General features: G+C 39.3%; 1 protein-coding gene across 1 annotated transcript in view; it reads left to right on the top strand.

Annotated features, from left to right (window-relative positions):
• Positions 1-13313, top strand: part of RNF25 (ring finger protein 25) — an 88867-nt gene that overhangs the window by 18657 nt on the left and 56897 nt on the right. The gene's annotated exons all lie outside the window — the stretch shown is intronic.

Genomic DNA, 13313 nt, shown 5'->3' with positions numbered 1-13313 from the left:
AGGGCTGTGGCCACAAAGAATTGAATAAAATAAGATAGTGGACACACAAAGCAGTTTTACTGAAGCAGTGTATTTAGGAAAAGTCTGACATCCACATTAACAAGCAGTATAGATAGGATCCTTGTGATGGGACAACCCCTTTAAGAAGCAGTATAGATAGGATCCTTGTGATGGGACAACACCTTTAAGAAGCAGTATAGATAGGATCCTTGTGATGGGACAACCCCTTTAAGAAGCAGTATAGATAGGATCCTTGTGATGGGACAACCCCTTTAAGAAGCAGTATAGATAGGATCCTTGTGATGGGACAACACCTTTAAAGAGGACCTTTCACCACGTTTTAAAAATATTGCTTGGGGGTTGGGGATTGTAAAATAAAAACCAGACCCTGATGTCATTAACCTCTTCAAGACCGATCCTAAAAGTACCTAGATGACCAGGCCTCATTTTTCAAATCTGACATGTGTCACTTTAGGTGGTAATAACTTTGAGATAACTTATCATGGTGATTCTGAGATTGTTTTCTCGTGACCCATTGCACTTCGTGTCACTGGTACATTTTGGTCAATATGTTTTGTCTTTAATTATGAAAAAATAGGAAATTTGGTGAACATTTTGAAAAAATTGCAATTTTCAAACTCTGAAATTGCATGCCTTTCATATAGAATGTCCTGCTACCCAAATGACTTCATACATTGAATTCCCCATATCTCTGCTTTATATCGCCCTTTCCTTTTTTTCCGATGTTATAAGGCTAACAAGTCAAGCAGTAATTTTCCAAATTTTTAAGAGTATTTCCAACACACATTTTTCAAGGGACCAGTTCAGTTCTGAAGGGGTCTTGAAAGGCCTCTCTAATACAAACCCCCATAAATCCCCCCATTCTAAAAACTTCACTCCTGTAAGAATTTATAACTGCATTTAGGAAGTTTCTTAACCCTTTCAGCATTTCACAGCAATTAAAACAAAATAGAGGTCAAATTTACAATTTCAAATTTTTTTCACTAATATATTCATTTAGCCCTAGAATTTACACATTCACAATGGGTTAAAGGAGAAAATGCATTCTAAATTCTATTAAGCAATTTCCCCCAAGCATGAAACTATTCCATGTGAGAATGTTAAATGATGTCTGGGCGCACTGTAGGGTCCAGAACAGAAGGAGCACTATTGGGATCAAATCAAAAAAAGCTTTATTGGCACGTCCGAATAGATATTTGGCATTGCCAAAGCTAGTAAAGAGGGGTGGGGGAGTTGGATTCAGGTGGGTGAGTGGTAGGTATAGGGGGGTGGTGTGGGTGGTTTGGGGTATAACAGTCCATGGAGTCTCGTCTTCCTCTTAGTTGGTGACCGCTATATGGGGAGGTGGGGGTGGGGTGGATAAATATAACAGTCCGTGGAGTCTCATCTTCCTCTGGTTTGGTGACAGCTGGACACGTATTGGGCAGCGATCTCCACAGTGGCCTCTTCTTCTTGGAGGGCAGATTTTGCTGGAATCTGTTTCAGGCACCATATCCCATTTGCAGAGCCCTCTAGGTGTCCAAACAGTAGAAACCTCCAAATTGTGACCTCATTTTAGAAACTAGACACCTTGAGGTATTCATTGAGGGGTATAGTGAGTATTTTGACCCTATAGGTTTTGAAAAAATTTGCGTCAAACAAAAATTTTTCGTATTTTTTTTTACACAAAAGTGTCATTTTAAAGGCAGCTTTTTTTCCCATAACACATGAAAATAAAGAAAAACACCCCAAAATAGATGACCCCATTTCTCCTGTGTTCAAAAATGTACACTTTGTGGCCTTAATCCTATGTATGGACGCACGGTAGGGCCCAAAAAGAAGGGAGCACCAGCTGGGTTTCAAGACACAATTTTTGCTTCAAAATGTTTCAGGCCCATTGCACATTCAAACAAGATTTGAGTTACCAAAACAATTGAAACCCCCATAAATGACCCCATTTTCTAAACTAGACCCCTTAAGGTATTCATTGAGGGGTATAGTCAGTATTTTGACCCTATAGCCATTTCACAGATTTTACTAACCTTGGGATGTGTAGGTGAAAAATTACTAAAATGTCCCTTTATTGCCAAAGTTTTCATTTTCACAAGGGGTTAAAGGAGGAAAAAAACCACCGTTTGTTACACAATTTCTCCTGAACACGGCAATACCCCATATGTGGCCATAATCTGCTGTATGGGAACATGGCGGGGCTCAGAATGGGAAGAGCGCTCTTTGGCTTTTGGAGGGCAGATGTTGCTGGAATAGTTTTCAGGTGCCATGTTGCATTTGCTGAGCCCCTAAAGTATCAGGACAATAGAAACCCCTCAAAAGTGACCCCATTTTAAAAATGACACCCATCAAGGAATGTATCAAGGGGTATTATCATTCTGAGCCTAAAAATGCTTCCCAAAAATTAATGCACAAAATGAAAATTGACTTAGCTTTTGGAGCACAGATTCAGATGTTTGGTATCTGGACGCCATGTCATTATTGTAGAGCCTGTAAGGTACCAGAAAAGTGGATTCCCCAAAGGAGTGACCCCAGTTTGAAAACTGCACCCCTCAAAGAATTTATCAGGGTGTGTAGTGAGTATTAGTATCCCGGACGTGACTGCACAGCGGATGGCAAAGAAGGAATATATAAGCTGTGCGGAGGACATTGGGAACACCAAATTCTCTACTATGTCCCAGGAGCTCCTATTATTGGGGGAGTCACTCTGGGGGTCACTTCTGGCGTCTTTTCCCTCATAAGCTATAAAACTAGGGGTGTCCCCTGATATCCACTCGCACAGCTTATATATTCCCCTCCTGCCGCAGCCAATTGTGTTCTAATAATTTGGCAATTTTGAGTTTTTTTGTCTTCACATTGCTAGATGCTATATTATTTTTCTGGTGACGCGGCCATATAAGGGCTTATTGTTTGTGGGATGAGGTGTATTTTGTAATGACACCATTTTTGGGTGCCTACAACTTATTGAATGCATTTTATTAACTCTTTTTTTTTTGCTGGATTTAAAAAAATAAAATCAATTCTGGCATTGCATTTTACCTTTTAAATTTTTCGCCATGCAGTGTACAGTATAAGTAACGTGACCCTTATTCTGCGGGTCGGTACAGTTACGGAATGCAGTGTACAGTATAAGTAACATGTGACCTTTATTCTGCGGGTCGGTACGGTTACGGAGTGCAGTGTATAGTATAAGTAACGTGACCTTTATTCTGCGGGTCGGTACGGTTACGGCGTGCAGTGTACAGTATAAGTAACATGTGACCTTTATTCTGAGGGTCGGTACGGTTACGGCATGCAGTGTACAGTATAAGTAACGTGACCTTTATTCTGCGGGTCGGTACGGTTATGGCGTGCAGTGTACAGTATAAGTAACGTGACCCTTATTCTGCGGGTCGGTACAGTTACGGAATGCAGTGTACAGTATAAGTAACATGTGACCTTTATTCTGCGGGTCGGTACGGTTACGGAGTGCAGTGTATAGTATAAGTAACATGTGACCTTTATTCTGCGGGTCGGTACGGTTACGGCGTGCAGTGTACAGTATAAGTAACGTGACCTTTATTCTGCGGGTCGGTACGGTTACGGAATGCAGCGTATAGTATAAGTAACGTGACCTTTATTCTGCGGGTCGGTACGGTTACGGCGTTCAGTGTACAGTATAAGTAACGTGACCTTTATTCTGCGGGTCGGTACAGTTACGGAGTGCAGTGTACAGTATAAGTAACGTGACCTTTATTCTGCGGGTCGGTACGGTTACGGAATGCAGTGTATAGTATAAGTAACGTGACCTTTATTCTGCGGGTCGGTACGGTTACGGCGTGCAGTGTACAGTATAAGTAACGTGACCTTTATTCTGCGGGTCGGTACGGTTACGGAATGCAGCGTATAGTATAAGTAACGTGACCTTTATTCTGCGGGTCGGTACGGTTACGGCGTTCAGTGTACAGTATAAGTAACGTGACCTTTATTCTGTGGGTCGGTACGGTTACGGAATGCAGTGTATAGTATAAGTAACGTGACCTTTATTCTGCGGGTCGGTATGGTTACGGCGTGCAGTGTACAGTATAAGTAACGTGACCTTTATTCTGTGGGTCGGTGCGGTTATGGAGTGCAGTGTACAGTATAAGTAACGTGACCTTTATTCTGCGGGTCGGTACGGTTACGGAATGCAGTGTACAGTATAAGTAACATGTGACCTTTATTCTGTGGGTCGGTACGGTTACGGCGTGCAGTGTACAGTATAAGTAACGTGACCTTTATTCTGCGGGTCGGTACGGTTACGGCGTGCAGTGTACAGTATAAGTAACGTGACCTTTATTCTGCGGGTCGGTACAGTTACGGAATGCAGTGTATAGTATAAGTAACGTGACCTTTATTCTGCGGGTCGGTATGGTTACGGCGTGCAGTGTACAGTATAAGTAACGTGACCTTTATTCTGCGGGTCGGTACAGTTACGGCGTGCAGCGTACAGTATAAGTAACGTGACCTTTATTCTGCGGGTCGGTACGGTTACGGCGTGCAGTGTACAGTATAAGTAACGTGACCTTTATTCTGCGGGTCGGTACGGTTACGGAGTGCAGTGTACAGTATAAGTAACGTGACCTTTATTCTGCGGGTCGGTGCGGTTACGGAGTGCAGTGTACAGTATAAGTAACGTGACCTTTATTCTGCGGGTCGGTACGGTTACGGAATGCAGCGTATAGTATAAGTAACGTGACCTTTATTCTGCGGGTCGGTACAGTTACGGCGTGCAGTGTACAGTATAAGTAACGTGACCTTTATTCTGCGGGTCGGTACGGTTACGGAATGCAGCGTATAGTATAAGTAACGTGACCTTTATTCTGCGGGTCGGTACGGTTACGGAGTGCAGTGTACAGTATAAGTAACGTGACCTTTATTCTGCGGGTCGGTGCGGTTACGGAGTGCAGTGTACAGTATAAGTAACGTGACCTTTATTCTGCGGGTCGGTATGGTTACGGCGTGCAGTGTACAGTATAAGTAACGTGACCTTTATTCTGCGGGTCGGTACAGTTACGGAATGCAGTGTATAGTATAAGTAACGTGACCTTTATTCTGCGGGTCGGTACAGTTACGGCGTGCAGTGTACAGTATAAGTAACGTGACCTTTATTCTGCGGGTCGGTACGGTTACGGAATGCAGCGTATAGTATAAGTAACGTGACCTTTATTCTGCGGGTCGGTACGGTTACGGAGTGCAGTGTACAGTATAAGTAACGTGACCTTTATTCTGCGGGTCGGTGCGGTTACGGAGTGCAGTGTACAGTAGAAGTAACGTGACCTTTATTCTGCGGGTCGGTATGGTTACGGCGTGCAGTGTACAGTATAAGTAACGTGACCTTTATTCTGCGGGTCGGTACAGTTACGGAATGCAGTGTATAGTATAAGTAACGTGACCTTTATTCTGCGGGTCGGTATGGTTACGGCGTGCAGTGTACAGTATAAGTAACGTGACCTTTATTCTGCGGGTCGGTACGGTTACGGCGTGCAGCGTACAGTATAAGTAACGTGACCTTTATTCTGCGGGTCGGTACGGTTACGGAGTGCAGTGTACAGTATAAGTAACGTGACCTTTATTCTGCGGGTCGGTACGGTTACGGCGTGCAGTGTACAGTATAAGTAACGTGACCTTTATTCTGCGGGTCGGTACGGTTACGGAGTGCAGCGTACAGTATAAGTAACGTGACCTTTATTCTGCGGGTCGGTACGGTTACGGAGTGCAGTGTACAGTATAAGTAACGTGACCTTTATTCTGCGGGTCGGTACGGTTACGGCGTGCAGTGTACAGTATAAGTAACGTGACCTTTATTCTGCGGGTCGGTACGGTTACGGCGTGCAGTGTACAGTATAAGTAACGTGACCTTTATTCTGCGGGTCGGTACGGTTACAGCGTGCAGTGTACAGTATAAGTAACGTGACCTTTATTCTGCGGGTCGGTACGGTTACGGCGTGCAGTGTACAGTATAAGTAACGTGACCTTTATTCTGCGGGTCGGTACGGTTACGGAGTGCAGCGTACAGTATAAGTAACGTGACCTTTATTCTGCGGGTCGGTACAGTTACGGAGTGCAGTGTACAGTATAAGTATCATGTGACCTTTATTCTGCGGGTCGGTACAGTTACGGAGTGCAGTGTACAGTATAAGTATCATGTGACCTTTATTCTGCGGGTCGGTACAGTTACGGAGTGCAGTGTACAGTATAAGTATCATGTGACCTTTATTCTGCGGGTCGGTACGGTTACGGAGTGCAGCGTACAGTATAAGTAACGTGACCTTTATTCTGCGGGTCGGTACAGTTACGGAGTGCAGTGTACAGTATAAGTATCATGTGACCTTTATTCTGCGGGTCGGTACAGTTACGGAGTGCAGTGTACAGTATAAGTATCATGTGACCTTTATTCTGCGGGTCGGTACAGTTACGGAGTGCAGTGTACAGTATAAGTATCATGTGACCTTTATTCTGCGGGTCGGTACTGTTACGGCGATACCTCATTTATAGTATTTTTTGTGTTACTAATTCTGCAGAACAGAAACACATTTGGGACATAAATCAGTTATTTTGCATCGCCATCTTCTGAGAGGCGTAACATTTTATTTTTCGGTTGACAGTGTTGGTTGAGGGCTTATTTTTTGCGGGACAACCTGAGCTTTTTATTGGTACTGTTGTGGGGTCCATATGACTTTTTGATCACTTGTTATAGCATATTTTCTTAGGTGAGATGGCGAAAAATCACTACTTCCGGCGGTTTTTTTCCATTTTTTTTTTTCTGACGTTCACCGTGTACATTGAATATTGTTTTTGTTCTATCGTACAGATTGTTACGGACGTATTGATACCAAATATGCATTGTTTTTATTAATTTTTAGGGTTTTTTAAATATAATTAATTTTCTATAGAAAAAAGGGAATTTTTGGGGCTTTATAACTTTATTCATTTTTTTTCCAACACTTTATTTTTAACTTTTTTAAAAAACTTTTGTGTGTCCCATTTAGGACACTGGATTCAGCAATGATTTCACTGCTGAAACAATGTTACAGGCTGCACGTGTTTCCAGTCTGTAACAGGAAGCCAAGCGATGCAGATGCATGGCTTGGCTTCCTGAGTACTCGGGCAGGATAACAGGGGGCTCAGGCAGTCTGGGGTCACCGGTCAGACCCCAGACTGCATGTTTTACATATCGGCACCTCCTGATCTCACCGCGGGGGGTGCCGATAACGCCGGCAACATCGCAGAACCGCTGCAGTTCTGTGATCATGTTTGATCATGGAACTGAAGGGGTTAAACAAGGATCGGTGCGCCGGAGAATACGAACATATAACTAACACCTGGCTTCCAATGCCGGCCGCAGGATCATTTACCTGCGGGCGGCATCTCATGTCAGGGAAAGTTTGTTACTGCAGCAAACTTTCCCTGACATGGCTGCTACATGATCGGGACCTGAATCTATCAGGTCCTGATCATGTCTCCGTGGACCCCAGCAGTTATTAGTGCTGGGTCCACGGAGCTCCGGACCCTTGGGGAGACCCAATCCCCATCTTAAGAGGCTCCGTTTATAAACGTCCACACGGCACAGAGCCCATGCCGTGAGGACATTTATTTACAGTCAGCCGTCGCGAAGCGGTTAAATGACTTCCTCTTAAGTGCTTAAGGACGTTGGACGTTGAGTTTATTTGACCCGTGGTGAACTTGTTTGCACAGGCCTTGCAGTAAGCAGACCGTTTCTGTCCTGCCCCTGAAGCTTCGGATTTAGTCTTGTTAATTTTGAAAAAAGTTCCATCCAAAATGGCAGGGAGATGCGGGTCTTCGGGATCTGAGTCATTCTCGGTTGTGTCCCCTTCACTGGTATTACGATTTTTCTCCATTTTTGTAGTCATTTTACAGAACGCAATCGGGATGATTAAAAACTAAAAATAAATCACGCTTCACTACATGGCGGACTTGCTTTGCTGGAACGCGCTGGAATTTTCCCTCCTCTCGTCGCTCCTCGCACAAGATACGAGAAACGAGAGTGATGACGTGACTCGCGCTGTTGTTTTATTTTTTTAAAATGCGGTGAGGCGGGTTATATAAATTACAACATTTGTTTTGAATTTAGACAGTCATTAAAATACTGAATAAAAGTATTTTAATTCCAAATACCTGACAAGTATTCTAAGTGCTCCCGAACACGGCTCCTGGCTGCACTTACTGTTGTGGCCACTGCTGTAAACTTAGCACTTTTTTCAGCTTTGAACATTTTAGCACAAGTAACTTTGGATGAAAGTTTTCTGGTTTGTTAGACAGTGGCCCTGGCTTTACAAGGTAGGGCTAAAATTTGCCAAATTCTGCCAACATTTTGGATGAAATAAGTTACTAATAGGTGATAAAAAGTAACGGCCGCTTCATTGCAGCTGTTGGGTGAATTGTCCTAGAAACAATTGTTAACAATTTACAGACTTGCTGTTCCAGTTGACGCCTGTTTGTTAAGTGATGACATTGTTTATTATATATTATATTATTATATTACTCCCATGGTGCTCTGTACATTATTATATTAATCCCATGGTGCTCTGTACATTATTATATTAATCCCATGGTGCTCTGTACATTATTATATTAATCCCATGGTGTTCTGTACATTATTATATTAATCCCATGGTGCTCTGTACATTATTATATTATTCCCATGGTGCTGTACATTATTATATTAATCCCATGGTGCTCTGTACATTATTATATTAATCCCATGGTGCTCTGTACATTATTATATTAATCCCATGGTGCTCTGTACATTATTATATTAATCCCATGGTGCTCTGTACATTATTATACTAATCCCATGGTGCTCTGTACATTATTATATTAATCCCATGGTGCTCTGTACATTATTATATTAATCCCATGGTGCTGTACATTATTATATTAATCCCATGGTGCTGTACATTATTATATTAATCCCATGGTGCTCTGTACATTATTATATTAATCCCATGGTGCTGTACATTATTATAGTAATCCCATGGTGCTCTGTACATTATTATATTAATCCCATGGTGCTCTGTACATTATTATATTAATCCCATGGTGCTCTGTACATTATTACATTAATCCCATGGTGTTCTGTACATTATTATATTACTCCCATGTTGCTCTGTACATTATTATATTAATCCCATGGTGCTCTGTACATTATTATATTAATCCCATGGTGCTGTACATTATTATATTAATCCCATGGTGCTCTGTACATTATTATATTATTCCCATGGTGCTCTGTACATTATTATATTAATCCCATGGTGCTCTGTACATTATTATATTAATCCCATGGTGCTCTGTACATTATTACATTAATCCCATGGTGCTGTACATTATTATATTAATCCCATGATGATCTGTACATTATTATATTAATCCCATGGTGCTCTGTACATTATTATATTAATCCCATGGTGCTCTGTACATTATTATATTAATCCCATGATGATCTGTACATTATTATATTAATCCCATGGTGCTCTGTACATTATTATATTAATCCCATGGTGCTCTGTACATTATTATATTAATCCCATGGTGCTCTGTACATTATTACATTAATCCCATGGTGCTCTGTACATTATTATATTACTCCCATGTTGCTCTGTACATTATTATATTAATCCCATGGTGCTCTGTACATTATTATATTAATCCCATGGTGCTGTACATTATTATATTAATCCCATGGTGCTCTGTACATTATTATATTATTCCCATGGTGCTCTGTACATTATATTAATCCCATGGTGCTCTGTACATTATTATATTAATCCCATGGTGCTCTGTACATTATTACATTAATCCCATGGTGCTGTACATTATTATATTAATCCCATGATGATCTGTACATTATTACATTAATCCCATGATGATCTGTACATTATTATATTAATCCCATGGTGCTCTGTACATTATTATATTAATCCCATGGTGCTCTGTACATTATTATATTACTCCCATGGTGCTCTGTACATTATTATATTAATCCCATGGTGCTGTACATTATTATATTAATCCCATGGTGCTGTACATTATTATATTAATCCCATGGTGCTGTACATTATTATATTATTCCCATGGTGCTGTAGATTATTATATTAATCCCATGGTGCTCTGTACATTATTATATTAATCCCATGGTGCTTTACATTTGGGGGTTACATACAATACACAGAATATACAGGTAGATATAATACTAACAGTGACCGACTGGCACGGTGGGGTAGAGGGCCCTGCCCGCGAGGGCTTACAGTCTATGGGGGAAGGGGGGAGAGACAGAAGGAGAGGGGAGAGAGTTTGTGTGTTAGAATATTGCAGCACATTGCTAAACTGATGCAGACTGTACGGGGATGAACAATCTGCTCCCCCCACAATATCCATGTATAGAATCTCCCATAAAATAGTGCAAAAGAAAAAAAGATTTGAGAAAAATAAAAGAATAAAAGTTGTAAATCCCTCCTTTCCCTAGAATACATACAAAAGTAGAAAATTACTGCAAAACACAAACACATTAGGTATCCCTGTGTCTGAGAGTGCCCGGTCTACTGAATATAGGGATCTGCAGTGCTCCTGTTCCATCAGGAAGGGGTTAATAGGAGCACTGCAGATACCCTATGTTCATCCAGACTGAATTCCAAGTGGGGGAAGAAAAAACAGTCCTCAAGCTCAGGGAAGGGGCAGACAGACAACCAAAACACCCCCTCCCCTTCCCCAGCATCTACTGCACTCAAAAACTCCGACCATTTTAATTTTTGAAATTTACCAGTAGCTGCTGCATTTCCCCCCCAGGCTTATACTCGAGTCAATAAGTTTTCCCAGTGTTTTGTGGTAAAATTAGGGGCCTCGGCTTATATTCAGGTCGGCTTATACTCGAGTATATACGGTATTCTAATTTTCTAAGATAATGACTTTTGGGTTTTCCTTGGCTGTAAGTCATAATCCTCAACATTACCAGAAAGAAACAATTGAAAAAGTTCTCTCTGGTTGTAATGACTCAATATAATATATAGGGGTGACAGTATAATACAATATAATATAATATATGGGGGTGACTATAATATATGGGGGTGACTGTATAATATAATATATGGGGGTGACTGTATAATATAATATATGGGGGTGACTATAATATAATATATGGGGGTGACTATATAATATATGGGGGTGACTATATAATATAATATATGGGGGTGTCTGTATAATATATGGGGGTGACTGTATAATACAATATAATATATGGGGGTGACTGTATAATATATGGGGGTGACTGTATAATATATGGGTGTGACTGTATAATATATAATATATGGGGGTGACTGTATAATATATGGGGGTGACTATAATATATGGGGGTGACTGTATAATATAATATGTGGGGGTGACTGTATAATATATGGGGGTGACTGTATAATATAATACAATATAATATATGGGGTGACTAGTATAATATAATACAATATAATATATGGAGGTGACTGTATAATACAATATAATATATGGGGGTGACTGTATAATATAATATATGGGGGTGACTGTATAATATATGGGGGTGACTGTATAATATAATACAATATAATATATGGGGTGACTAGTATAATATAATACAATATAATATATGGAGGTGACTGTATAATACAATATAATATATGGGGGTGACTGTATAATATAATATATGGGGGTGACTGTATAATATAATACAATATAATATATGGGGTGACTATAGTATAATATAATACATTATAATATATGGGGGTGACTGTATAATATAATACAATATAATATATGGAGGTGACTGTATAATATAATACAATATAATATATGGGGGTGACTGTATAATATAATATATGGGGGTGACTGTATAATATAATACAATATAATATATGGGGTGACTATAGTATAATATAATACAATATAATATATGGCGGTGACTGTATAATACAATATAATATATGGGGGTGACTATAATATAATACAATGTAATATATGGGGTGACTGTATAATATAATACAATATAATATATGGGGATAATACAATATAATATATGGGGGTGACTGTATAATATAAAACAATATAATATATGGGGGTGACTGTATAATATAATACAATATAGTATATGGGGGTGACTGTATAATATAATGCACTATAATATATGGGGTCAGTGTATAATATAATACAATATAATATATGGAGGTGACTGTATAATACAATATAATATATGGGGGTGACTGTATAATATAATATATGGGGGTGACTGTATAATACAATATAATATATGGGGTGACTGTATAATATAATACAATATAATATATGGGGGTGACTGTATAATATAATACAATATAATATAGGGCGGTGACTGTATAATATAAAACAATATAATATATGGGGGTGACTGTATAATATAATACACTATAATATATGGAGGTGACTGTATAATATAATACAATATAATATATGGGGGTGACTATAATATATGGGGGTGACTGTATAATATAATACAGTATAATATATGGAGGTGACTGTATAATATATATATGGGGATGACTGTATAATACAATATAATATATGGGGTGACTGTATACTATAATACAATATAATATATGGGGGTGACTGTATAATACAATATAATATATGGGGGTGACTATAATATATGGGGGTGACTGTATAATATAATACAATATAATATATGGGGTGACTGTATAATACAATATAATATATGGGGGTGACTATAATAGAATACAATATAATATATGGGGGTGACTGTATAATACAATATAATATATGGGGTGACTGTATAATATAATACAATATAATATATGGGGTGACTATAGTATAATATAATACAATATAAGATATGGAGGTGACTGTATAATACAATATAATATATGGGGGTGACTATAATAGAATACAATATAATATATGGGGGTGACTGTATAATACAATATAATATATGGGGTGACTGTATAATATAATACAATATAATATATGGGGTGACTATAGTATAATATAATACAATATAAGATATGGAGGTGACTGTATAATATTATACAATATAATATATGGGGGTGACTGTATAATAGAATACAATATAATATATGGGGGTCACTGTGTAATATAATATAGTAGATGGGGTCACTGTGTAATATAATAGATGGGGTCACTGTGTAATATAATAGATGGGGTCACTGTGTAATATAATAGATGGGGTCACTGTATAATATAATAGATGGGGTCACTGTATAATATAATAGATGGGGTCACTGTGTAAT

This window comes from Leptodactylus fuscus, chromosome 8 (genome assembly GCF_031893055.1).
Source record: "Leptodactylus fuscus isolate aLepFus1 chromosome 8, aLepFus1.hap2, whole genome shotgun sequence".
Lineage (NCBI taxonomy): Eukaryota > Metazoa > Chordata > Amphibia > Anura > Leptodactylidae > Leptodactylus > Leptodactylus fuscus.
Note: the sequence above shows the minus strand (reverse complement) of the source record. Positions and strands in the feature narration are given on the sequence as shown.